Raw genomic sequence first — 27,222 nt, forward strand, 5'->3', positions numbered from 1 at the left:
AGTAACATGAAACAGATCTGCAACTTGATGGAGCATAAACAACTATTCTTAGCATCAGTCAAAAGAATTTAAGTGCTCTCCTGCTCTTTGCTTCTACTGTTAACAAAATCTTCTAAAGTCATTGCTCTTCAGCCAGGTGGGGTGATGCACACCTATTATCCTAGAGACTTAAGAGGTGAGGCAGAGGCAGGAGGATCACAAGTTCAAGGCCAGCCTCAGCAATTTAGCAAGGCCCTAAGCAACCTAGTAAGACCCTGGCTCAAAAATGAAAAAGGTCTGGGGATGCAGCTTAGTGGTAAAAGCACCCCTGAGTACTGCCAAAAAAAAAAAAAAAAAAAGAAAAAGAAAAAAGAAAATTAATTAATTAATTAATTTTTAAAAAGGGCTGGAGATGTAGCTCAGTGGTAGAGTGCCCTGGAGCTCAACCCCCAGTACTCCAATAAAAAAAGTAAAATAAAATAAAATCATTACTCTGGACCTTCAATCTTCGAATTTTTTAGCAGGACAACTTAATCAACTGTTCCTACTAGGTTGTATGGTCGCAACCCACTTGCATTTATTTTCACATTATTCTGTATGTTCGAACTGTATGTTGTAATGTTCTTTCCCTAGCCCCTCTTTTTGTACTGGGGACTGAATTATATCCCTCGCTCTCTTTGTTGCTGAGGCTGGCTTCAAATTTGCAATCCTGCCTCAACCTCCAGAGCTGCTGGAATTGCAGGTATGCACCATTGCACCTGGCTCTTAAGGTTATTGTTGTATATATCCTGTTCGTTAGCACTTCTTTCCCAAATCTTTCCCAAATTGTTATGGGTTGTATTATAACTAGTTTGTTTGTTTGTTTTGGTACTTGGGATTGAACCCAGGAGCGCTTTACCAATGAGCTATATCCCCAAGTCCTTTTTATTTTTTATTTTGAGACAAGGTCTCCCTAAGTTGCTGAGCTTGACCTGAAACTTGCGATCCTCCTGCCTCTTGAGTCACTGGGATTACAGGCACATACCACCATGCCTGGCATGAAGTTAAGAAGTTAATTGGAAAACTCCAATTACTTGATTCTAAGAATCAGTGTTGATCAAGAAGTGGGTCTAGACAAAAGGAATTATTTTATACATATTTTATATATATAGATGTTGAATGATATTTTGGAATCACGTTTCCTACAGGACTAAAATGCACTAGGACACACTTTCCCTTTTTTTCCCCCTTTCCTTCTCTCTATTCACAATTATTGAGTACATACCATGAACTAGACATCATGGTATTTGCTGGGAGTTTCAGTGGTTTACTCTTCCATCTTAAAATAATTTGGCAATTGATGAAAAAATTTCAAGTTTGTTATTTTAAAAATGGCCAGTTCCTAGCTGGGTGCAGTGGCACACACCTGTAATCCCAGCAACTCAGGAGGCTGAAGCAGGATGATATTGAGTACAAAGCCAGCCTCAGCAGATTAGCAAGGCACTTAGTAAGTCAGCAAGACCCTGTTTCTAAATAAAATATAAATGTGACTTAGTGGTTAAGTGCCCCTGGGTTCAATCCCTGGTACCACCAAAAAAAAAAAAAAAAAAAAAAAAAAAAAAAAAGCCAGTTCTTAGATTTGGATGACATGGTATTATGTAAGACTTAGTGTTATTATTATCCTGAGTCCATGCTTCCCACTATTACTGGATTTTTAAAAATACTTTGTATTTGGTAGTGATTGGCATTTTACAATTTTAAGCAAATAGTACCTAGAATAGGATTTCTTTTTTTTTTTTTTAATTAAATTTGTTCTAGTAGAGTGTGGTAGCATACTACCTGGGGACTTACCTGTAGTCCTCACTACTCAGCCCAGGAGATCAAGGCCAGCTTAGGCAACATAGCAAAATCCTGTCTGAAAACATTCTTTAAAAAAATTATGGTTGGTAGGGCACAGTGGCACACATCTATAATCCTAGGACTTGTGAGGCTGAGGCAGGAGGATCACAAATTCCAGGCCAGCCTCAGCAAGTGAGACCCTGTCCCAAAATAGAAATAAAAAGGGATGGGTATGTAGCTCAGTGGTAAAGTGCTCCTGGGTTCAATCCCTAGTACCACAAAAACAAACAAACAATAATTTAAGTTAGTAAATAAAAACATAAAATTGTACATATTAAGGAGGTAATGTGATGTTTCAATTGGAATAGGAATTCCTAACCAGGAAGTGAGTCATAAAAGTTATTGTATGGTCTTAGAGGAGCAGGGACAGCTCTCTGTGAATCTGTAAATATTTGATGTATGCATTTATTTTTCTGAGAGTTATAGATGCTCAAAGGAGTCTATAATCCAAAAAAGTCTGAGTGACTCTGTTTGCTTTGCTTAATAAAGTTCCCAGAATAGTGCCTTTGCTACATACTGGTAGTTAAGTGCTTGGGCATTAGAATCTCCCTCTCTGTGTCTGAATTCTGGCTCTTCTAGTTAATAACTGTGTGACCTTAAACAAGTCACTTAACCTTCTGTCCTTCGGTTTCCTCATCTGTAAAATGGGGGTAACAATAGTGTTTATTATGCCATGGGGTTGTCGTTACATGAGTTAATTATAAATAATTAGAAAATGGTCAACACATAGTAAATGTTGGACCTCTTAGCTATTATATGATGATTATTACACAGATGTGGCATTGATGACGGTGAAAATCAAGATGATTTATACCTTCCCTAAGCCACTAAGTAGTGAATGAAAGGTCTGGGGAATCTAACTCAGTGGTAGAGTACTTGTCTACTATGTGCAAGGTCCTGAGTTGGTCCCAAGTACTGCCAAAACAAACAAACGCCAAGAACGAAAACAGTGAATGAAAACAAATATCCACCAACAACCCTGACTAAGCAGCTGATCATTCTGGGTCAGGCTAATATAGCCTTTTTTATTCTTCAGGGCCAGCCATAGTCTTTAGGTTGGGTAGTCTCTTGACTGCTGAGTTGAGCATATTCAAGTTGAATTGTAGTGGCGAAAGCAATTTTTTACGTTAATTAATTTTGGTACTAGGAGTTGAACCCAGAGGCGCTCTACCACTGAGCTACATCCCCAACCCTTTTTATTTTTTATTTTGAGACAGGGTCTCACCAAATTGTCCAGTTTAGACTCAAACTTGAGATCCTCTTGCCTCAGCCTCCTGAGTTGCTGGGCATGCGCCACCGCACATGGCAGAAAGACATTTTAAATCTCTATCTCTACCCACTAACCTCCACTGCTGAAAAGACTAGTAGAATGAGATCAGATTAGAATTCATTCAAAAGGTCTTTAACTTTTTCTAGCTTTTAATGACCAAAGTTTTCTTTAGGTAATTGAATTTCAGGGTCAGCTGACCATTTTTGATTGGTCAGTTTTGCCTCCCCTCAAATGCTAGAAAGTGATTTTTTTTCCCATGCATTATTTTTGGTGTCTCTACTTTTTTCTTTTTCCCTTCTTGACCCAAATAGCTGCCAGTTCAGCCAGGCATGGTGGAGCATGCCTGTAATTCCAGCAACTGTTGAGGCTGAGGCAGAAGAATTGCAAGCCTGAGACTAGTTTAAGCAATTTAGTGAAACCCTGTCTCAAACGAAAAAATAAAAAGGGCTATGGATGTAGCTCAGAGGTTGAGCACTCCTGGATTCAGTCCTTAGCACTGCAAAACCAAACTAAACCAAACCAAACCAAATAACTAACAGCTAGTTTCTGCAGCTACTGATCTCAGGAATTTGCCTCTTCCAACAACTTCTTAGGCTCTCCCTCTGAAAACAAGCCTATTCAGGGACTCCCTGATCCAAAAATGCCTTATTGGCTGGGTTATAGCTCAACAAGAGAATGCTTGCCTAGCTGTCCAAGGCCCTGGGTTCTAGTCCCAGCATGGCAAAACAAACAAAATAATAAAACCAAAGTGCCATGTAGAAATATTACATACAATGATTTTTTTTAAATGCTACCTATCAGACTGAAAATCCAATAGATCTATGAATAATTCCTGGAATATTTTCAGTAATGGAAGTTCGAAGTCTCAGATCTCACCCCTGTGTTATGATTTAATGGCCTATGGGGAGAACCCAGTGTAAAAACGAAACAAGTGCTTCTCATTCAAAAGACAATAACAATTTCAACACAGTGAGAACAGAGATCAAACTCTTTTTTGAGTATAGGGCCCCAACTAACTGCAAGGTCATCAGCCCAAGAAGCCAGCCCTTATAAATGGAGCCCATGAATCACAGTCTCTCAAATCTGACTGGTAGAAATCTGATTTCTGGTGCCTACTGGAGAGTTAATGAATCAGAATCTCTGCGATAGTCTCTGGGAATTGATCATCTTCACAAACTTTCACGACCTTGATTTTGTACACAAAAGATTGAGAACCTCACACCTATTTTCTTTATATGCTAGGCAAGAAGAAAAAAGCTATTCCACCTTTTAAAAGTGTTTGACTTGATTGCCCAAGGCAGCTGATGGTACCCATGGTGCAGCACCAGCACCATGTCTTTTTGCACAGAATACACTGGCAGGGTGAGTTTCCTTCCTTTCTTGCCAGTGAGAAAGACTTCCAGAAAGGGTAACAGGCCACCACGTGGATCCTCATCTGACCAATATACTATTGTTGGTGCAAATGCATTCAGATCTGAAAATTTTGCTTGTAAGAAGGAATATGCAAGCCGGGTGTGGTAGCACACTCCTGTAATCCCAGTGGCTCAGGAGGCTGAAGCAGAAGAATCTCAAATTCAAAGCCAGTCTCAGCAAAAGCAAGGCACTAAGCAATTCAGTAAGACCCTGTTTCTAAATAAAATATGAAATAGGGGTAGGGATGTGGCACAGTGGTGGAGTGCCCCTGAGTTCAATCCCCAGCAAACACCTCCCACCCAGAAAAAAAGAAGGAATATATAGGGGTTGGGGGTATAGGTCAGTGGTAGAGTGCTTGCCTAGCATGCACAAGGCCCTGGGGTTAATCCTCAGCAAGGGAAAAAAAAAAAAAAAAAAAAAAAAAAAAAAAAAAAAAAAAAAAGAAAGAAAGAAAACAAAGGAAAAAAAAACAAAAAACAAAGAACAAGAAAAGATGTCTCTTGCACATTGTTCTTACATTGAGATTTTTATTGTTTTTTGTTTTCTTTTGGTGGTGCCAGGAATGGAACCCAGGGCCTTATTCATGCTAGGCAATGCTCAGCCATATCCTGAGCCTAAATATCAAGATTAGAATAACAGAAAGTCATTTCTGTTCCTCTAGTTTGTGGCCCTCCTGGTGTAACAGAATTCCTTTGAAATTAAAAGCCCTACAATGCTTTTGCTTCCCAACATCCTGGTTACTTTTCTGCGTGCTGAGAATGGAAACTCAGAAGCTACCTGTTGGCCTGGGGAGTGTCTCAAGGAACTAAAACCCTGATGTATATTCAACTAGCACAGCCTAGCTAAATCTACATAAGCACATTTCCTGTCTTTTGTCCCTCTGTATCCCCTTTTCCTCTTTTTGTTTTCTTTATTTTTGTTGGGTTCAAAGATGGAAACAAGGGACTCTTTACCTCAGAGCCTCATCCCCAGTCCTTTTATTTATTTATTTGAGAAAGGGTTTCTCTAAGTTGCTGTGGCTGACTTTGAACTTGTGATCCTCCTGCTTTAGCCTCCCGAGTTAGTAGGATTACAGGCATGTGCCACTGTGTCCTGTTAAAGTAAAAGAATTTATTGAACCATTACAGATGCTAGCTAGAAAAAGTACCAGGTCCTGGAACAGGGTTCCACAAACTACCAGCAATAAGACTAGGTAATAGTTGGAAAAATGTCCCAGTACTTTTTTGGTTCTCTCACATTCTTTCCATTTCCCTGTTTCTCCCTTTTCCACTCTGTTCTAGGCTATCCTTGGGCCGGTCAGAGGTACCCAGACATAGCTAAAGTTGGTTGATGATGCTCAAGTCATATGCAATTAATATTTATTCTTTTTGCAGTGCTGGGGTTGGAACCCAGGACCTTGGGTATGTTAGGCAAGTGCTCTACCACTGAATTACACCCAACTCTAGCACTATAATATTACTAATCAAAGAGAAATTTCCAGTAGAAGTAAGACTTTTGATAGCCTGGGCAATATATATATATATATATATATATATATATATATATATATATTTTTTTTTTTTTTTTTTTTTTTTTTAAACTAGAATTCCTTTTATTTTCTGTACCAGGGATTGAACCCAGGGGCACTTAAACACTGAGTCACATCCCCAGACCTATTTATTTTTTATTTTGAGACAGGGTCTCACTAGGTTGTTTACAATGTCATTAAGTGGCTGAGGCCAGCTTTAAACCTGTGATCCTCCTGCCTCAGCCTCCAAAACCACTGGGATTACACACATGGACCACTGCACCTGACTTGGAGTCCCCTTTTTAAAATTCAGTTTTACTTTTGGTTCTCATCTTAATCAATAGGAAGGGAAAAGCAATCAGAGAAATAAAGTTATGAGAACGACCTCAGCCTACCCTTAGTTGACTAGTCAATGGAATTCATATTCAGATCAGTTCCATTTTCTCCATAGCAAATGCCTGCCAGTTTTAGGGACTTACTTCTGCAAACTGTCTCTTCACCAAATTGCAAGGACTTAGGAATTCATCCTGAGTAACTTGATAAAGTAATTCTTATCAAATTACCCTAAGAACCTGGGTCCTTATGTTCTGAGTTTAGCTGCACATCATCATCGAGATATTTCAAGGTTAATAAACCTTTTTATATTATGGTTTTTAAATTTTAGCACAACAAATAATATGCTCTTTTTCTTTGGTTTACAGTTATTTTGTGTGTGGATGATTGCTTAAAGAGTCACTGTGTAGAGCAGATGCTATCTTGAATCTTTCTTTAATAAAAGTTGACAAATTTTTAATTAACAGGTGCTTCCAAGTTACCAATGAATCAACTTTTTTCTTTATTGATTTTCACCTCTATTTCTTGTTTTTCAGGATTTGTACCTTCCTAACAACATTTTTCTCTCTCTCTCGATACATATACACATACATAACATACACACATATTTGCAGTTCTGGGACTCTAACCCAGTGGCACTTTACCACTGAATTATATTCCCAGTCCCCCACCTTTTTAAAAAATTTCAAGACAGGGTCTCATTAAGTTGCCCAAGGTGACCTTGAACTTGTGATCCTTCTGCTTCCTCCTGAATCACTGGGATTTCAATCGTGCATCACCATGCCTGGCATTATTACTCTTACGTTTTTAAATGAAAACTATTGCGTTTCTATTTCATTCTCATAGCAAATGAGAGATTAAATGGAAACAACTTCTTACAACTTTGATATATCATGTAATACTGGAGTTCTCAAAACATTTTTTGCTTGCTTTTCATTTTAGCAAAAGATTTGTATCCAAGAATACATAAAGATTCTTAAATTAGAAGGGAAAAAAAATAAAAAAATTTAAAAATAAGCAAAAGATTTGAATGGACTCATTGCAAAAGAAAATGTAACAATGGTCAATAAAAACAGAAGAAAGTCTCAACATTATCAGAAAGGGGAGAAAGGAAAATTGAAACCATTGGTGAGATAATATTAACATACCCATTAGAGTAGCAAACGTAAAAAAATCTGATAAGACCAAGTGTTCACGAAGATGTGGAACAACTGGAAATTTTATGAGTTGCAAATGACTGTGAATTGGTACAACCATGTTAGGAAGCAATTCACCAGTTTCTCATAGAGTTAAACATAAACTTATCACATGACTCAGCTATTCACCTCTAGATATTTACCCTAAAGAAGTAAAAATGCATGTTCTTTTAAAGATTTGTTCATACATACTTATAGCAGTTTTATTCATAACAACAAAGAACTAGAAATTATCCAAATATTCATCAATGGGTGAATGGATGGTCAGCCTTCCATCACTATAACAAAGTACCTAAGATAATCAATTTTAAAGATGAAAGGTTTATTTTGGCTCACAGTTTTGGAGGTTCCAATTCATGATTGGTTGATGCTGTCCTTTGGGTCTGCGGTGAGGCAGCACATTCATAGTAGCAATTCATGGTAGCAATTCACCCCTCACCTCATGGCCAGAAAGGAAAAGAAAGTTAGTAGGGGACCAGGGTCTCACAATCTCCTTTAAGAGACAGCTCTTAATGACCTCAGGACCTTCCACCCAACCCCATCTCTCGAGATTCCATCACCTCTCAATAGCACCATCCTGAGGACCAAACCTTTAACACATGGATCTTTGAGGAACATTTAATATTCAAACTATAGAAATGAATAAACAGTCATATGCCCATACAAGGGAATACTACTTAGTGATAGAAAGTACAAACTTTATATCTGCAATATCTGCAGATATATCTTTATATCTGCAATCATATGCATGAAACTCAAAGACATTATGCTGAGTGAAAGAAGCCAGACACAAAAGAATACATATTGCACGATTCCATAGATCTGAAATGCTAGAAAAGGCAAAAATAATCTTTAGTGGCAAAAAGAAGCCAGGAGTTGTGGTGCATGTCTGTAATCCCAGCAACTTGGGAGACTGAGGCAGGAGGATTGTAAGCTCAAACCAGCCTCAGCAATTTAGTAAGGCCCTAAGTAACTTAGTGAGACCCTGTCTCTAAAGTATAACAAAGTGCTGGAATGTGGTTCAGTGGTTAAACATCCCTGGGTTCAATCCCTGATTCCAAGGGGGGAAAAAAAAGATTAGTGATTGCAGAAGCCAGGCTCAGAAGTGGAGTTGTCCACTACAAATGGGCATTGTATTGTATGCAAAGCATACCTCAATAAAGCTGATCTTTATAAACTACAAAGGAAGTTCAGAGAAACCTCTGATACATATCCATGTATATATCAACAAGTATTAATAAATGTAAACATTTTGTTATTTGCTTTATCTTTTTTCATATGGATGAAAAGAAATATTATAGGTAAGGTGACATCTAAGTTTCTAGACTTATTCTCCACCCTTTTTCTTAGGCAAATACATTCATAAAGTTTGTGTATCCTTTTTGTCTATTAAAACATGCATTCTTCATATATAACAATGTATCCCACTATTATGTATAATTATAATACAACAATAAATTTTCTTTTTTTTAAAACTGCATTTGGCTAGGGATTTAGCTCAGTGGTAGAGTGTTTTCCCAGTAAGTGTGAGGTCATGAGTTCAATCCCCAGACAAAAAACCCATGCAGAGCCTGGGAAAATGGCTCAGTTGGTAAGAGTGTTTGCCTCGGATGCATAAGGCCCTGGGTTAAGTACAAGGCCCTGGGTTTGATCCCCAGGACCACAAAAAACAAACAAAAACCATGTGTTCAGAGATAGCTTCATTTTATTTGATGAGGATATCAAAGCTTAACAAGAGCAAATGCACAGGACATAGTTAAACAATGAGTCAGTTGGCAGCACAGCCAGTAATGATATTCTGACTTCTGCTGTTTCTCCAGGGCTATGTTACCCAACCCATGTTTGAGGAGTTACTAATGTAATTTATGTAATTATGAGAGTGTTTATATTGCTCTTTATTCTCAGTTTGAAACGTGACTGCAACTTGGCACAAATGGGAACTTAGTGTGTTATGAAGTATCTACAAAAGCTTAGAACTCACTGCTTGTAAACTGTCAAATCCAAGATTAATGTGGTGTTAAACAATATAACTCTTTAAAATCAGTGATGTGTTTAATCGCAATTAAGATAGAATATATATATTTATATATTACCCTCTAATTTTAGCATATAGATTACTAGACTGTTTTCAAGGCAGCTAACACCATGGAATTCAAATTAGCTGACTGAATTCGACTGTTTTATATATATGTATTATGTATATATACACACATGTATGTATATGTGTATGTATTGTATGTGTCATGTATGTATATGACAATCACAGGGAATGATCTGACATTCTTTACTCTTTCTTTTTGGTTTATTTGTTGTCCATCTTCTATATTGTCCACATTTTTTCTTTAGTTCTAATGTTTTTACACACACACACACACACACACACACACACACCACACACAAACATAATTTTTTTTCTTCTGGTCCTGGGGATCAATCTAGGGCCTGGAGCATAATAAGCAAACACTCTATTACTGAGCTACATCCCCAGTCTAATGTTTATAATTCGAAAGGTGACAGATATTGGAGGAAAAAGTGAAAGTTTAGGTTGGTTTTAAGTGTTTTTATAAAAATGAAGCTGCTCATTTCCCTTTAAAATTTTTTTTAAAAACTCACAGATAGGTTTTTCAAATTTTGGTTTTCATTAGCAGAATTTTTTTTTTCTCAAAATAGCAATTGTTTGGAAAAAAATGAAAATTAAAATACAATTATTTCTCTTTTTTATAGGAGAAGCAACAAAATCCAATTAAAAATCAAGTTTAAATTTATAACAATGTCTATATTGTTTTGATTTGAAAACTGCACTTTTATTTGCTTGTCGCTTTAGATACATCTCAAATTCTCAGTGGTTATTAGCTTACATATCATAATGGAGGTTAAATCTGTCCTTGAGAGCAAGTCTAGTGTCATCACGTCAGTAGTATTGTAGTGTCACTGAAGCCACAACTGGATTATGAATGTTACTCACCCAGATGCATCCTCTTTGTCAACATCTGGTAATTGCAGAGATGACTATATCAGACAAGCTGTGCCACAGGGCACTGTTGGGTCACTGGTGACTGGCATGGGGGAAGGGTGGAAAGACATGTCTTTTGGTGCTGCAGAAGATGGACTCCACTATCCCACGGAGAAGCGTGACACCATAAAAATGGAGAGAATAGCAGTTCTCAAGATCTGTAGCTGATAATGGAGGATACAGAATTTTACTTAATTCCCCTTGATTTTTGGACACTTAATTAGAAGACCATGTATAAAGACTGGTAACTGAAGTATGGTCAGGATGGGAGGCCTAAAAAATCTGCTTTGGAATGTTGACATTTAGGTAAGAGATAAAGGTGAAGTCAGCCATGGACATGGGACTTAGGGGAGTGCCTCTCAGGTCAGGGAAAGTGGCAATATCCTTGTTAGCTAAGAAGTTGTGAGTGTTTTGAAGAAATAATGTGGTTTGTTTCATCATTATAGGAGCATCAGGAATTGCCAGTAGTGACCTGGGAAGGGGATCAAGGTGACAGAGAACAAGGTGAGGTATAAAAATAAAAAAATTTTTTTTGAAGCTCTTTCAGCTCAGGGGGACTATTTACTGCATAGGGTAAAGCCCCTCGTTTTCTTAAAGCAGACTCATTAAGAGGAAGGGATGCAGGAAAGCTTTGAGATCTTGAAGAATCTTTTTTGTGCGTCTTTTTTTTTTTCCCCAATAGCTCTGTCAATTTTAGTAGACCCTGATTAAGCCTGAAAATCTTGTTTTTCTCCTTTGCTCCATGTGAATTAGAATAATGGATCAAATGTATAATCCCCAAATGCCTGCATTCTGTTTTTGACAGGGTGTGGAAGTGTGAAATTATTTTCCTTGATTTAACCTCAAAGCTTTGTCTTTACCTGGAAACAGGGAAGTCATTATTGCTATGTCTTTCCTGAATTATATAAACTTAGGAAAGGATAACTTACATTTCCAATGTAAACGATCCTTTGAAGAGAATTAGTTCCTTTAAATTTAGTTCCTCTAATTTTATTTCTACTAATTTTACTTCTTTCAAGCTTAAGTGAGTGGGCATTAAGGCCATCTTAGTCATGCTTTGTGATTTTTAGTAACTTTACTTCTTAAAATTTACATTCAGGCTAAAGAGTTCTCTCTCTCTCTCTCTCTCTCTCTCTCTCTCTCTCTCTCTCTCTCTCTCTCTCTTTCCTTATATGTCAGACTCCAGCTTCTTGAATGTGAGTCCATAAAGCTCTTTTCAGCATCCTTTGTTTTCCCTGTTGTGATCCAATAGGAAGGACAATAAGCTGTGGGCATTGGCTTGCTCTAAAGCTCATGGATTTCCTTTAACCAATATTAACGAGTTTTGATAGTGAGGCATTTATTTACTCCTAAAGAGTGTGAAAAATTCCTCCTACAACTGAATGTGAGGAAACTTTTTATCTGCAAACCAACTCTTGTACTTCATTTTCTTACAGAATATGTACCTACACCTCTTCCTGATTTCAAAGAAGTTAGAGCTCAATTTAAAGATAACTTGTGGGAGGCTGAGGCAGGAGTATTGTAAGTACGAGATCAGCCTCAAAAATTAGCAAGGCCCTAAGCAACTTAGTGAGACCCTGTCTCAAAATAAAAAATAAAAACTGGGGATGTAACTCAGTGGTTAAACATCTGGGTTCAATCTCCAATACAAAACAAAATCTTACTTGTAGAAAATCACTTGTCATAAGCATGTGGTTGTGCATGTTTGTGTCTTTCCACCATGTCAGAATTCACTGAATAACAATAAATTCACAGGCTACACCACTTTTTTTTTTTTTTTTTTTTTCAGTGCTGGGGATTGAACCCAGGGCCTTAGTGCTTTTGAGGCAAGCACTCTACCAACTGAGCTATCCCCCCAGCCCTCATACCACTTTCATTAATGGTAGTTCACTGAGTGCTTGTGGCTCACCACATTGTCATAAGCTGGGAAATCACAGGTTCTTTTACTCCAATCTTAATTTCTAATAACACTCAAGTCACACATACTTCACAATGCACATAAACAGGTCACAAAAAGACTAAAAAAGGGTTAAAGCAGTTTCAGGTTTACAGGATGCTGTGCCAAGAGCACAGGCAGATATGAATGCAGAGTCAAAGAGTTACTGTAGGTGATCAGATGAGGATTTTAATGAACTAACCAGAGCAGAGTTGTCATAGCAGAGGGTCTAGAAGGACAGCAGTTTCAGTTTTAGGGTGTTGGTTCCAGGTGTCAGCTTGGAGTGGGCCATGTGTAGTCATCATAGGCAGGAGAAACCACACTTTGCTAAATAAAGCCTGATGGGAACAGGAAATCGGAGGTTCATCGCTGTGGTAATTTCCCTGGGAAAGGTCCTTGATGAGAAATCATACGATGGGGGTCAAGGTGCTGCCATATCCAGTCTTGGACACACTTCCTTTTACTGGATCTTGAGTGAGGGGTTCTCATCTGGTGAGGTTAATAAGCTCCTGTGTCTGGTGTTCCTAATATGATCTGGGATCTACATGTCCAGGTACTCCTTGATTTAGTTTGGTAAGTTGGTACATTTATTTATCAATTTGTGCCTTATGGTTGTGCCCGGTAGATGGGGGAATAGTTGTTTACTTGTACAAACAAGGTGTGGAATCATTCTATCTTGGCACCTGTACTCAAAATGGAGTAACTGATGGTAAACTAGTGCTTTACAAAATGGGAGTAACTCAGGGTTAGGCACATCCTAAAAACTGCTGTTCTATACATCAAAGAGTGATTCAGAGCAGGGCACGGCCTGCTCTCCACATCAAATGGACACGGACACATACTACTTGATTAGTTTCTGATTGACAATTACATAAAAACCATTAAAAATCATTTTATAAATTTTAAGTTTGAGTGGGTTCATAAATATATAGGTAAGAAGTACTAGGGCATAAATCATTATATGTTAATAAAGTAATGAAAGATAGACGCTACTGTTTGGGCCAAGAATTGACTAACCCTTTCGGAATTCGGAAACCTTCCAAAGACGACGCCTAGGCTTATACTGTCCACTGACACAAACACATTCCAGCCCAAATCCAAGGTGTGTATCCCGTAACCATAGAGACAGAGAAAAGCGCCTGAGAGCTGGAATGGCCCTTGCTCCTCTGCTCTAAACTGCTTCCCTTTTCCGTGACAGGAAAAAATTAAGAGTCGTGTATACGCTGATGGTGCGCTCTTTCCTCGATCCCTTGACGCCCAGCACTGTTTACATTGAGTTCCTGATCGAACCACAACTCCCAAGATGCACTGAGGTTTTAGAGCCGTCAGAGGGGCAGCTTCCGGTTTAGGCCAGCGCGGCTGCGCACGGGGTGTGGCCTTATTGGCTCGAACCTCCTCGTGCGATGCGCGTCACGGCGACGTGCGGTCGTGGGGGCGGAGAGACGCGGCGGCGGCGGTCGCGGCGGCGCGAGCACGATCTCAGACGCGGTATCGCGGCGGCGGCAGTGGCGGTGGCTACACCGGGTCGGGCCCCCTCCCTCCTCCGTTCCCCCCTCCTTCCCCTTCCCCTCAGCAGTGGTTCACGAGGAGTCCAAGACGTGCGGCGAGGCGGCGACTACCTCCGGTGAGCCTCTCTGGAGTGCGAGCGCCGTTTCCCGGGCGCTGAGGGAGAGCTCCCGGTTGGGGAGGAGGTGAGGGCTGAGGGGGCAAGTGTGCCCGGCGCGGGCCGGAGGGCGCGCGGGGCTCCCAGCCTTCAACTTGGACCCCTAGCTGTGACCTCTGCCCTAACCAGCTTGCGGTGGCCCGAGGGGCGATCGTGAGGGGCCTGGGTCTGCTGTCCTTGCAACTGCGGTCACAGTTGCCCGACTTGCCCCTCCGGACAAATGGTCATAAACCCCTCGCCCCCTGAGCTGTAGTCGCCTTTGGATGCAGTTACCGTTCTATACTGCCCGCGAAAAGAATCTGCTCGCTCTCCTTTCATTAGCGTGTCTTTTGTCACTTCTAGGAATTTCTTTGGTGGCGGGCTTTGCATGGGTTTTCTCCGCATTACTTTTACCCTGACTGGAGTAAGAAGATTTTTTTTTTTTTTTTTTAATCTTTTCTTAGATGGCGCTTCAGGACGCCTACTTGGGATAGTACCTCGGACCCTGTTCTCCCAAATTTCCCTTTGGTTTATCTGTCAATGTTAGCTTCTCTTGAAATTGCTCATAATAGGGTTATAAATAAGTTTTTATGGTGCTGTTGAAAAAGTTTGAGTTGGAAACACACTTTTTTGTTTTTCTTTTCTTCTCCTGGCTTTTAACCTTGATTTAAACTTTGGACTGTGGAGTTTGACAACTTCATGAGATAGTACAATAGTGAATTTTGGTAAAAAGATTACATGTCCAACTGGGATTTTGTAGGGTGCAGTGCTTCTTTGCAGGTTGTTGGGTTTTCTTTCTTTTTTAGTAGAATGATCTTTTGGTCTTTAAATTTTTGGGCTTTGGATTTCTCAGCCTTTTATCCCCACTATAATTCTTCCCAAAACAGACTTTCATCCCCACCTTCCTGAAGAAAGCACTTAAAGACGCCAAGAAATCTGTCATAATATTTAAAATTATTTGATCAGAAAACTTTCCCCAGTGAAATGTTAAATACCTTTAAACTCAAAACTTTGTTTATTTGAAAGTACTAGGGATTGAACTCAGGACCCTCAAACATGATAAGAAATCCACTCTATTACCTGAGCAGCACCTCTAACCCTTTCTGTTTTTTTATTTTGAGACCAAGAGTCTTGCAAAGTTTCTTTGGTTGGTCTTGACTTGTGATCCTCCAGCCTCAGACCCCCAAGTACCTAGGGTCCTCAGCATGGGTCACTGTTGCTGCTTCAAGCTTCATTTTTTGAGGGGAATTATAAACCTTGTCAGATCTGAAGTTCTAAATGTTCTTTCATATCTAAGGCCACCTTAATTTGTCCTTTCACCGTCCTTTAACTCTTACACTCGGAAGATAATTCCCTAGATGTTTTCATTCTTACAGATTTGTTAGAGTGCTGATAGTGATGATCTTTAAAATTATTTTATCAGAAATTGAGAATTCCATAGTGGTGGCAGTGTTGGTGAATTAAGAAATTTGAAAAAATTTCAAATTAAATATGAAAGACAATCTTTGTTTTAGCTTCTATTTGTAACTGCTTAACCACAAATATATAGTTCTACCTATACTTTTGACTACTTAACAGATTACATTTTCTTCCTGGTTTTAGAAATGAGATTAAAATTTCCAGAATGTAAAAAGATTTTTGAGCCCTAGACTAATTTTATGAATTTGTTATTTTCCATTAATAGTATTGAACCCAGGGGCATTCTACTACTGAACTACATTCCCAGCCCTTTTTATTTTTTACTTTAAGACAGGGTCTTGCTTAGTTGCCGAGGGTAATCTCTAACTTGTGATCCTTTTGCCTCAGCCTCCCAAGTTGCTGGGAATGTTTTATTTATTTTAGAGGTTGGCCAGTTTTATATTTTGCAGGCTAATTCCTGCATGACGCCTCTTTAGGTAAATAAAGATTTGTTTTAGAACTAACCATATCCAGTTGTTTAGGTATTATTGTGGTTGCTCTTGTGGTTGTGACAGAGAGCCATATGACCTACAAGGCCTGAAATACTTAAATATCTGGCATTTAGTAGAAAAAACTTGCCAAACTATAAAAATGATGCTTATTCAGTGTAGAAAATTAAAATAACTCAGGAGTATAAAGGCGGAAGTAAAAATTATTTGGAGGGGTTTTTTTTTTTGGTGTGATTATCCTTACAGTGTCTCTTGCTGATTTTTACATAAGTAGGCTCATATTGTTAAATGTTTGGTTTTTAATGTGCTTTTTAAAAAAAGATATCTTAAGATTTTTTCTATTTGGCCTTTGAATGCTTTTGTATTTTCAGCACTGAAGATTTTTGCTATAAAGTGTCTTCATGAATCAGGTTTTCCTCATCTCTTTACCAGTCAAGATATAAAAAGAAGACTCAGGGATAATAATGCTTGCTGATGATAATGATTAACATTTGTTGAGCACTTATTATGTACCAGTTTTCTACCAATGTACATGTATTGTCATTTAATTTTCTTAACAGCTTTGTGAGGACATATGATTATTCCTTATTCAGGTGAGAAAACTGAGGCAATGGAGAATTTAAGTGTGGAAGTTTATTGTGGAAGTTTATCAGCTAAGTAAATCATGGAGCTGAAATTTGAATCTATGTAGTCTGGTTCAGAACCCATGCTCTTAATAAGCTACAGAGCTTCTCTTTATATTAGTGCTCAATGTAGAAAGCTTAGTGCTGAGGGCTATGTTCTTTGTAGGTAACCATTGAAAGCATATGTAGATTTTTCTAGCTCTGTTTGTCTGCATATACAGTTGTTTGTTGGCAAATCTGTCTCCATATGTGAAATTTAAAGAAATTTATATATTTTTTAGACCAGTTTTAGATTTATTGAAATTTGAGCTGAGAGTGGAAAGTCCTATATTCCCTCTCTTCCTCTGTTGTTAACATTTTACATTACTGTGGCATGTGCATTTCAGTTGTACACCAGTACCAATCCATTGTTATTAATTAGTCCGTAGTTTATATCATGACTCACTTTTACTGTTGCAGAGTTTTTTTTTTTTCAAAAATAGGATTAAACCAGTCATTGTTCAGCAGTGTTTTTTTCAAAATACAGTGCTTCCAGACTATTATTATTATTATTTTGAGGTACTGAGGATTGAACCCAGAACTTTGCACATGCTAGGCAAGCTCTCTATCACTGAGCTACGTACCCACCTGTTCATTTTATTTTGAGATAGGGTCTTGCCAAGGTGTGCAGGTGCCTTGAATTTGGTTGGGATCCTTCTTCCTCAGTCTCCCAAGTAACTGGGATTGTAGGTGTGTGCCACTGTGCCACTGTGCCTGGCTACTCCTGGACTTTTTTTTTTTTTTTTTTTTTTTTTGGTACTTGGGGTTTGAACCCAGAGGCACTTTACCACTGAGCTACATCCCCAGCCTTTTTATTTTTTATTTTGAGACAGGATCTTGGTGAGTTGCTAAGTTGCTGAGGCTGGCTTTCAATTTGTGATCCTTTTGCCTCAGCTTCCCAGGTTGGTGGGATTAAAGACATGTGCCAACATGCCCAGCTTCCTCCTGGATTTCTTGATGTAAACATTCTTGACTCAGTAGTATTCAGATTAATGACAAATTTGCATTTTCTTTGGAATGGAAAACTTGTTTGGAAGTTACTTTTTCTCTTTTTAAAAATTACGTTATAGTGCCAGTTGTTTTTCTTCAAAGGGATGTGCTTTTTTTTTTTGTACTGGCCATTGAACCCAGGGGAACCTAACCACTGAGTCATATCCCCAGTCCTTTTAAATTTTTTAATGTGTAAAATTTTAAGACAGGGTCTTAACTATGTTGCTGGAGTGGACCTTAAACTTGCAATCCCTTTGCCTCAGCCTCAGATTAAAGATGTGTGTCACCACACCCAGGTTGATGCTTATCATTTGACCTAACATTTTGTTTATACCACATCATCATTAAGGAACCTTTTTTTTTTTTTGGTCTTTATTTTCTGGATTTGGAAAATGGGTTCATTTGATTTTCTTGCTCATAAATTCTATTAGATTCATCATTCCAGCATTTCAGTTGCTGGTCTTTAATTCTTGTCAGACTTTGGCTTTAAAAAAATCTTGTTTTGAGTCAGGGTTTCAATATGTTACCCAGACAGGCATCAAACTCCTGGGCTCAATCCTCCTGCCTCAGCTTCCCAAGTAGCTGGGATTATAGGTGTGTGCCCCAGATTTTGACCATAGGTTCCAAGAAGTAATTTGGTCTTCATCATTATCTTTACAATGTATTTCCATTTTTGGACTTTCCTTGGGATTGGCAGTGAATTTTTTCTTCATTTGGGCCATGTAGATTTTCTGAAAGTCATCCTGCAGCTTTGGTGCTCTGCTTATGAACATGCCATTCAACTTCTTGGAGATTTCTTGCTATTCTTTTTTCTTTTCTTTTTTTGGTACTGGGGATCGAACTCAGGGCCTTGTGCTTGCGAGATAAGCGCTCTACCAGCTGAGCTATCTCCCCAGCCCGATTTCTTGCTATTCTTCGCTGAAATAGTAGTGTATGTTAACCCATTTACTATCAGCATCTTCCTCACTGAGGCTAGTGTTTCTCCTTCCATCTCTATTGTTTTTGGCTTTCTCCTCTTTTTCAACTTTCAGAATTTACATTCATTCCTGGAATGTAATCTTTGGTATCTAATTCTCCATATTCTTGCACTTTTGATTTTATTGAGGCCTCTGTGGGTTTACTCAGAAATTTTTTATGCAACATCTGAGGATTTGGAAGAGTGGAATCAGAGTTCATCAGACATCATCACTTTCTTATCTTTGTGTTTTTTATTGGACCAGGTCTTAAGGAAGCTTTTCCAGTCATGACTAGAGGCCACTGAATTATCTTTTTTATAGCATTGGTTCCTACTATTATGACCTCCCCAGAATGGTTGGTTATAGTTATAAGCAATGACTGAATGATCTGTGAGACTACTGGGTGATAAGATTCTTTTTCAGTGAACAAAGATTTTTGTTACTTTGGTGTGCATGCAGAACTTTTGCCCAAATGATAGAAGATGGAAAACATGAATTTCTACCAATTTGGAGATAAGGTTCTCAAGCATTGTCTTCATTTCCTATTTCTTTTCTAGCTGCTTCAGTGTCTTTTGTGCAAACCTTTGGGGATCATGAATCAAGCAAATAGCTGAAAGTTAAACACCTGGATTTTTATCTTTTTTGTTTGTTTGGCATTTTATTCTTCTTTTTTAGTATTGGGGATTGAACCCTGGGATGCTCTACTGAGCTACTTCCCCAGTCTTTTTATTTTTCATTTTGAGACAGGGTTTTGCTAAGTTGAGGGCTGACCTTGAACTTGTCATCCTCCTGCCTCAGCCTCCCAAATTCCTGGGATTACAGGTGTGTACCACCATGCCCAGCTTTTAAAGGAGCTTTGTTTTTGTGTTTTTGGTATGGGGGAGTGAAGCCACGGATACTTCACAGGGCCGGGGCTTTCTGGGAAACTGAGGCAGTGCGAAGGCTCCCCTTAAAACCCTGATTCTTTTTTTTTTAATTTGTTCTTTTTAGTTATACATGGTAGAATGTATTTTGACATCATATGTATCAAACCCTGATTCTTGTGATTGAGTCAGAAAAATTTCACACAAGTTGCTCAATTACAGCCATGAGTTTGTTAGAAGGATTAGGGAGGGAGAAAGGGGACACTTTTAAGGGATAGAGTGGATCCTCTCAGAGAGGAGACACAGTGCACATACACTCTCCTGCCTCCAGTTTTATTGGGAGTACAGGGAAGTTTCCAGAGTCTTGCCCAGGTCCATATCTTGCCTTTTATTTATTTTTTTCTAAATAAGTTTGGGGGAAATTTTGTTTTTTATTTATTTATTGGTACTGGGGATTGAATTCAGGGACACTTTACCACTGAGCTACATTCCCAGCTCTTTTCATTTTTTTTTTTTTTAATTTTGAGACAGGACCTTGATAAGTTGCTGAGGCTAGTCTTGATCTTGGAATCCTCCTGCCTCAGTGTTTGGTGTTGCTGGGATTGTAGGTATGTACCACTGTGCCCAGCTTACCTCTTGACTTTTGACTGACAGCAGGCTGACATCAGACTTTCAAGTCCACTCTGCCATGACCACTGTAGGTCACTTTGGCCCATGCTGACCTGTTCTAATTGGAACCTGTTCTTACAGACTTTGTGGTTAGGGTTAATTATCATTATCTCCCTGAGTTCTGAGATCTGGTCTGTGAAAAGGTCACAAAGCCCCTGTGCTTCAGGGTAGCTTGTGTTCCTATCAGCATTTCAGGCCTGTATTTCTCCTGCAGATAACAGGTAGTTTGCTGAAGAATGCAACATACTCTGTCTACTTAAGCGAAGCAGGACTGCAGGTAAATTGCTTTTTAAAAGTAAAAGCATGTGGGGGTCAGCGCATTGGGATCAATTTATAGATTTATTCCTTTAATGTCATGTTCCCACCACTCACATCTGTCTGTCCCCTATTACTTCTTCTGAGTAGTATCCCAATCCCTTTTTATTTAAAAATTTTTTGAGGGGGCTGGGGAGATAGCTTAGTTGGTAGAGTGCTTGCCTGGTAAGCGCAAGGCCCTGTATTCGATCCCCAGAACCCCCCCCCAAAAAAAAATTAAAAAAAAAAAATAAAAATTTTTTGAGATAGGATCTCACTGAGTTGCCCAGGATAACCTGGAATTTGCGATTTTCTTGCCTCAGTCATCCAAGCCACTGGGATTACAGGTGTATGCCACTACACACCCAGTTCTTTGGCAGTTTCATACCTTTTTAATCCTTTGTGTTTGGCATCGCTCTTCTCAGTGGCATCTTACGTTAGTAGTTCTCTTCCTGTTAGCTTTTATCCTCAGATTCTTTTTTCTCCCAGTACTGGGGATTAAATCCAGGGGCATTCTATCACTGAGCTATATCCCCAGGTCTTTTTATGTGACAGTGTCTAGTTAAAGTTACCCAGGATGGCCTTGAACTTGTGATCCTTCTGCTTCAGAGTCCCCAGTGGCTAGGATTGCAAGGGTGTGCCACCAAGTCTGGCTATCCTCAGATTCTGATGCTGTGTTCTGTTGGTTCTTTTTTATCTTATCCTAGGAAAAATATCAAGGCACAACCAGTATCTTGGTGCCCTTACAGAAACATGCAGTTGAGATGACAGTTTTGTCATTGTTCCAGATTTGTCTTCTGTAGAGGTCAGCAATGCATCCAAAGATATCTTAGTTGCACAGTTGCATTACTGTCTTTTGACATGGCATACATGAAATTCTGTAATTCTCTCTTGTGTTTTGCACTTACATTTTTCCCTTGTGTTGGGGATCCAGTGTATTTATATTCTTGATATTAGTGATATGAGTATGTAAAATGTCAGAAGCTTATGGCAAGAGAAATTCAAAGAGGAGCTCTTGCAAACTTGATGCATTGATGAAATTCTTATTTCTCAGTGAGATCATAGCTTTGCAAAATATTATTAGATGGTCTAGATTCAAGGCATGCTAATTGTAGGAAAGTATATACTTCAGCTCTTGAGGAAAGTTATCTGGATGTTCTGGGCAGCAGTGACCAGTCTGGGCCATCAGTATTATCAGTTTTTGTCTGTACTTTCCTGGGTTTATTTGGTTGTAATTTGAAAATCTCCATATCAGATTTGTAGAGAATATTATATTGTAGAAACACTTTAGTATAGGCTAGCAAATCTGCTTTATTAGACTCTAACTGCTTGGAGGTTGCTGGGTGGCTAGTTTTTGTTTGTGCTGGACTTGTTGGTTGCCAACTGGGTATGCAGAGAGCACTTCTCAGAAAACTCACAACTCTGACACTTGCCAACACTTTTCAGTTGTGGCATGGAGTTGTACTTCTTTGTGTGATCAGAAACAGCATTGGGGAGCTTGGCAAGTCGTGTACTATCTTGGCTCATAGTAATGTGTTTTAAAAATTAATATTCACAGATAACTTTCCATGTCAGCATATACTTTTTTTTTTTTTTTTTTTGGTGTTTGTTTTGTGGTACTGAGGATGGAATCCAGGGCCTTGTGCATGCTAAGCATGTGTTTTACCACTGAGGTGTATCCCCAGGCCCTACTCTCATCGTTGGGTTTTATTGAATGGATGTGCTATAATTTACTAGTGTTCTTATTGGATACCTAGATTGTTTAAATATGTCTTATATTATCCTTATTCATTATAGATACAGTTATTGCTTGCTAATTCCTCTTTGTCATTTTCTAATAGTCTGATTACTGGATTGAAGAAAATACATGTTCATTTTGAAGTATATTACTAGATGGCCACCCAAAAAGGTCATAGCTGTGTAAACTATCACTAGAAATGTGGGTAATAACTAGTTTCTCCAGAACATTGCTAGAGTCTTTTTTTTTTTTTTTTTTTTTTTTAAATCTTTATGAAATAGGCAGTGAAACATTTGTATCATATTCTAACTGCGAGATAGGCCCAAAGGGTATTCTCCCCCTGAGCTGCATCCTCAGCCCTTTTTAAAACTTTAATTTTGAGACAGGTCTTGCTAAATTGCCTAGGCTGACCTCAAACTTAAGATTTTCCTGCCTTAGCCTCCATAGTGGCTGGAATTAGAGGATGCACCACCATACCTGGTTTCTCCCCTACCCCCCACCCCAAATATGAGGGATTGAACCCAGGGGTGCTCTACTGCTGAGCTATACCCCCAGACTTATTATTTTTTATTTTGAGACAGGGTCTTGCTGAATTGCTTAGGGACTCACAGAGTTGCTGAGGCTGGCCTTGAACTTGTGATTCTCCTGCCTGAGCCTCCTGAGTTTCTGGGTTTACAGACATGCACCAGTGACTGAAGTTCTTCTTAATACTCTTTTAGATGGAACTACTCCACCTTTTTGTGTTCTCCACTTGACTCTTGAAAGCACATTATGCCACCCCTGATAAAAAAGAACCTCGGTGTCTTCCTAGTAGACTAAACAGTCACGTGCTAATTAATGACAGATGTGTTTTGTTGTCTAAACATCAGAGTATACTCACAAACCTAGATGGAACAGGTCAGTCACTTGACATGGCCTCTTGATATAGTGAAAAGTTTTAGTAAATACAAGCTTTATGAGTCTGCTGCTGATGTGACGTGGAATACTGTTTTATAGTATGCTTTTTTTTTTTTAATAAGTAGGGATATATTCTAAAATGAAAAGAATACTAAATACATTGACATAGGCCCTCATGAGTGCTGGATAAGCATTTTACCACTGAGCTACACCCAGCCCTGTTTTAAACTGCATGTTGTGATCCAAGGGGTTGTGAAATCATTTTAGGGATTAAAATAGAAAAGGTAAATATCAGACTTATTGCAAAAAATAAAGATAAAATGTCTTGTGAAATTTTTATTTACAGCACATGTATATATCTGTGCTTTTAAGTTTGAAGTTAAATTCCTTAGGGTAAATTACCTGGAAGTGCAGTTATTGATTAGGCTAAAGGTTTTGGCAATTGTGGGAATTTTTAACTGTGTTGGATATTGTTAGATTGTTCTCTAAAATCATACAATTTTGCATTTAAAAAATGCACCAGAATGTGAGATTTTTCTAGAACCTTGATTCATGTCATGGTCAGATTTAAAAAAAAAAGTTTATAAATGACATGAGTGTGAAATGGTATTGTATTATCTTTACTTTTATTTTTCTTGATTAATTATGAAATTGAGCTGTTTTCAAATGTGTGACTGTTCAGTTTTCTGTTTTTCCAATTGGCTGCTCTTTTATTAGCCAGTTGGGTTGTCCTTCTAAATTGATTTTAATTTATTACATATTCTGATTATGTCTATTAATTGAATTGCAGATATCTTCTTTTAGTCTGTGACTTATTAACTTTTTATGTGGTTTATTTTGTTGAATAGAAATGATTATCAGATTTATCTCTTTTTCCTTATTGGTTTGTATCTTGTTCATTTACTTTTAGTTTTATTTTTTTGGTACTGGGGACTGAACCCAAGGGTGCTTAACCACTGAGCTGCATCCCCAGCCCTTTTATTTTTTATTTTGAGACAAGGTGTCACCAAATTGCTTAGGGCCTCAATAAGTTGCTGAGACTGGCTGTGAATTTGACGATCATCTCTCTCACTCTTAGCCTCCCAGGTTGCTGGAATTACAGGTGCATTTTTGTGTTTTATTTAAGATATCTTTTTCAAATTCCATTGTCCCTATGTTTCTCCCATATGTTTAAAGGAAGTTTTAGAAGTTTGTTTTTTATATTTAGGTATTGAGTCTGCTTGAAAAAATTTTCCTTTGATTTGTAATGTGAGGTAGGGATCTAATCTGATTTTATATGCATATCCAATTAACCACTGCATGTTAACAGATTGTTTTAAATATTTGAATCGTAATTCTTTTAAGCAGGGGCATGGTTTCTTATTCAGCACAGTTAATAGCTTTTTTTGGTCTTTCACCAAGCTGCTTCACATGTTCAAGTTGTGACCTTTGGGTTAGAAAATGTGATTGGTGGATTACCTGATCCAGAAATAGAACCTAGAGGAGTAAATAAATATAGAGCATGTTTTGTATATCTCATCCAAATATCATTTCTCTTAACTACTCTTTTAAAAAAGAAAGTTGCGAATAGTGTTGCGGTTACTTTGATGAGCAAAGCTTGGTGTTACTAGGCCTTGGAAACTAGGTAAGCATTTGGTCAGTTTAAATCTTGATCTAAAACTTGCATGTATTTAGTCATTCAGTGCTGTTGTCACATGTAAATTATGAAGTTTGTGGCTATAAATATTGATTTTTAGGTTAATTATTTGAGTCTTAATTTTCTGAGGTTTAATAGGAAGCACTATAAATCAGTTTGGGACCAGGGATGTAGCTCAATGGTAAAGCATTTGTCTACCATATCCAAGGTCCTGGGTTTGAGCCCTAGCACTATGCACACACACAAAAATAAACCAAAAATAATTTAAATAACTTAGTTTAAGAATGAAAACTGGGCTGGAGTTGTAGCTTGGTGGTTGAGCGCTTGCCTGGCCTGTGTGAGGCACTGGGTTCTATCCTTAGCACCACATAAAAATAAATAAATAAAATAAAATAAAAGCATAGTGTGTATTTACATAGTGTGTAAATTAAAATATATTTTTTTGAAAAAAAGAATGAAGGACTGGGGTTATAGCTCAGTAGGTAGAGTGCTTGCCTTGCATGCACAAGGCCCTGGGTTCAATCCCCAGCACCATTTAAAAAAAAAAAGAAATGAAAACTATTTTTTACATTTAGAGTTTTTTTTTTCCTTAAAATTTTAATCTGAGAAGAATTGCTGAGGTCTGTAGATAACTAGTTATTTATTCTGGGTTTTTCTTTTTTCAGAAGGCCTTGTGATTTGGTGGAATTGAGCATATTGAGAAAAGTTGTAGATACAAGTTTTATTTTTAGATTTGTCTTGTAATATAGAGTGTCAGTGGTAACTAACTGCTTACTTGGATTCTCCATCTCCGGCATTATTAAAAAAATGAAATGGACTTGCATTCTTGAGAATACTATGTGAGATGAAATTGGACCCTGAATGATTATTGTTTACTAATGGGAGAAATAGAGTTTTTGATTTTGCCCCAAAGGTTGACTCTATCAACCAAGTATTTGACCTACACAGATTTTGTTTCTGAAATAGTTGAACAGTGGGATATGTGGTATTATAGTACAGATGATTTATGCAAGGAAGTCTTTGCGTATTTTACATATTTTGGTTCAAAGTAAATAAGTGGTAACTTATTTATTTTTGTTTTTTCAAGATTTCCCTGAAATCCTAATATTCAGGACTGTTGTTTCTTTGTGTATTTTGCATTTTGAATGCTAATTTTCTTTCAGAAGCAATATTCAGTCACTATATATATCTTGGGAGATGGGAATGACCTTGTAATATGGCTCTAGAAGTTGTACACTCTTCTCTTAAAACAGTGTTTTTTGTTTGTTTGTTTTAAAGTCCTGACTGTAACTATTGACTGTAATGCACTCTGCCTTTAATGAAGGCTACTGTAAGATGATGTAAAAGTATGAACTTTGGAGTTACACATACAGATTTTAATTCAGGTTCTTTCACTTAAGTTTGTTTGTTTTTGATGAATTACTTAATTTCTGTATGTCTGTTTCTCCATCTATAAAATGATACTCCATTTCATAAGAATTGCTGGGGGAATAAAATGTGATGGTGGATGAAGGGTCAGTTACTTAGCCTAGTTCAGAATTGGCTTCAGGAAGTGTGAAGTGTAGCATTTTACCTTCTTCCTTAAGAGATAACATCATGATCTAGGAAGAATGGAACACTTACCTTTATGGGAAACAGTATTGTATAATGGAGAGGATTTACACTGGGTCACTCCTTGCTTCTTTATTTTGTCTTGTGTAACCTTGAGGAAATTATCTGGACAGTCTCTCCCTCAATTTCTCAGTTGTAAGTAGAGATAATACTACCTATGTAGCAGGCAGGGTTTTTAAGATTAAATGAGAATATATATAAAACCTCATTTTATCTGGCACAAGATGTCCTATAAGTTTTCATGGTAATAGGCAATAATATTATGCTTCTGAAGTAGGTCACCAGAAGGGCTTTTGTTTGGAGAAACCAAAATTATTTATTTAGTCTGTGTTTACTTTATAAGACAAAAATTAGGGAGCAATCTTTCATTGAAGAAAGACTGTTAGGAGGCTTTTGTTACTTGTTCAAAATACAGATGTTATGGTTGTTCAGTTCATATAGATTTGTAGTTTCCTCAAATTTTCTGTAATCTGGAATTATGTAAACAAACTTCACCTTTTAAATTTGGCATTTAAAATCAACTTTATTGAAGAATAATTTAACATAGTAACATATACTCATTTTAATGTGTAGATGGATTTTGATAATGTATACATTCCAGATAATTTTCACTTCAGTCAAGCTACAAAATTTCCATCATTTCTAGAAGCTCCTTTGTGTCCCTTATAGTCGTTCTGTTCTTCCTCCCCTCATGTCTGGCCCATTGAAACCACTGCTTGGCACAGAGTAGTTTATCTCTCAGAATTTCATATAAATAGAATCATGCCCTGCATATTCTTTAATGTCTGGCTGTTAGCACCATATTTTTGAGATTCATTAGTGTTACTTAAAT

General features: G+C 37.9%; 1 protein-coding gene and 1 pseudogene across 3 annotated transcripts in view; one reads left to right on the top strand and one right to left on the bottom strand.

Moving 5' to 3' along the window:
* The first annotated feature begins 13,965 nt into the window (after nucleotides 1-13,965).
* Adipor2 (adiponectin receptor 2) overlaps nucleotides 13,966-27,222 on the top strand; it is an 81,673-nt gene continuing 68,416 nt past the window's right edge. The window contains exon 1 of one of the 3 annotated variants that reach the window (XM_047549767.1): nucleotides 13,966-14,216. The gene's annotated coding sequence lies outside the window, so the exon portion shown is untranslated. Of the gene's footprint in view, nucleotides 14,217-24,633; nucleotides 24,768-27,222 lie in introns of those variants that run through there. The other 2 variants (XM_047549765.1, XM_047549766.1) reach the window with 2 other exon arrangements.
* LOC124982730 (protein SDA1 homolog) lies at nucleotides 14,378-22,206 on the bottom strand (annotated as a pseudogene).

Source organism: Sciurus carolinensis, chromosome 4 (genome assembly GCF_902686445.1).
Source record: "Sciurus carolinensis chromosome 4, mSciCar1.2, whole genome shotgun sequence".
NCBI classification, from domain to species: Eukaryota; Metazoa; Chordata; class Mammalia; order Rodentia; family Sciuridae; genus Sciurus; species Sciurus carolinensis.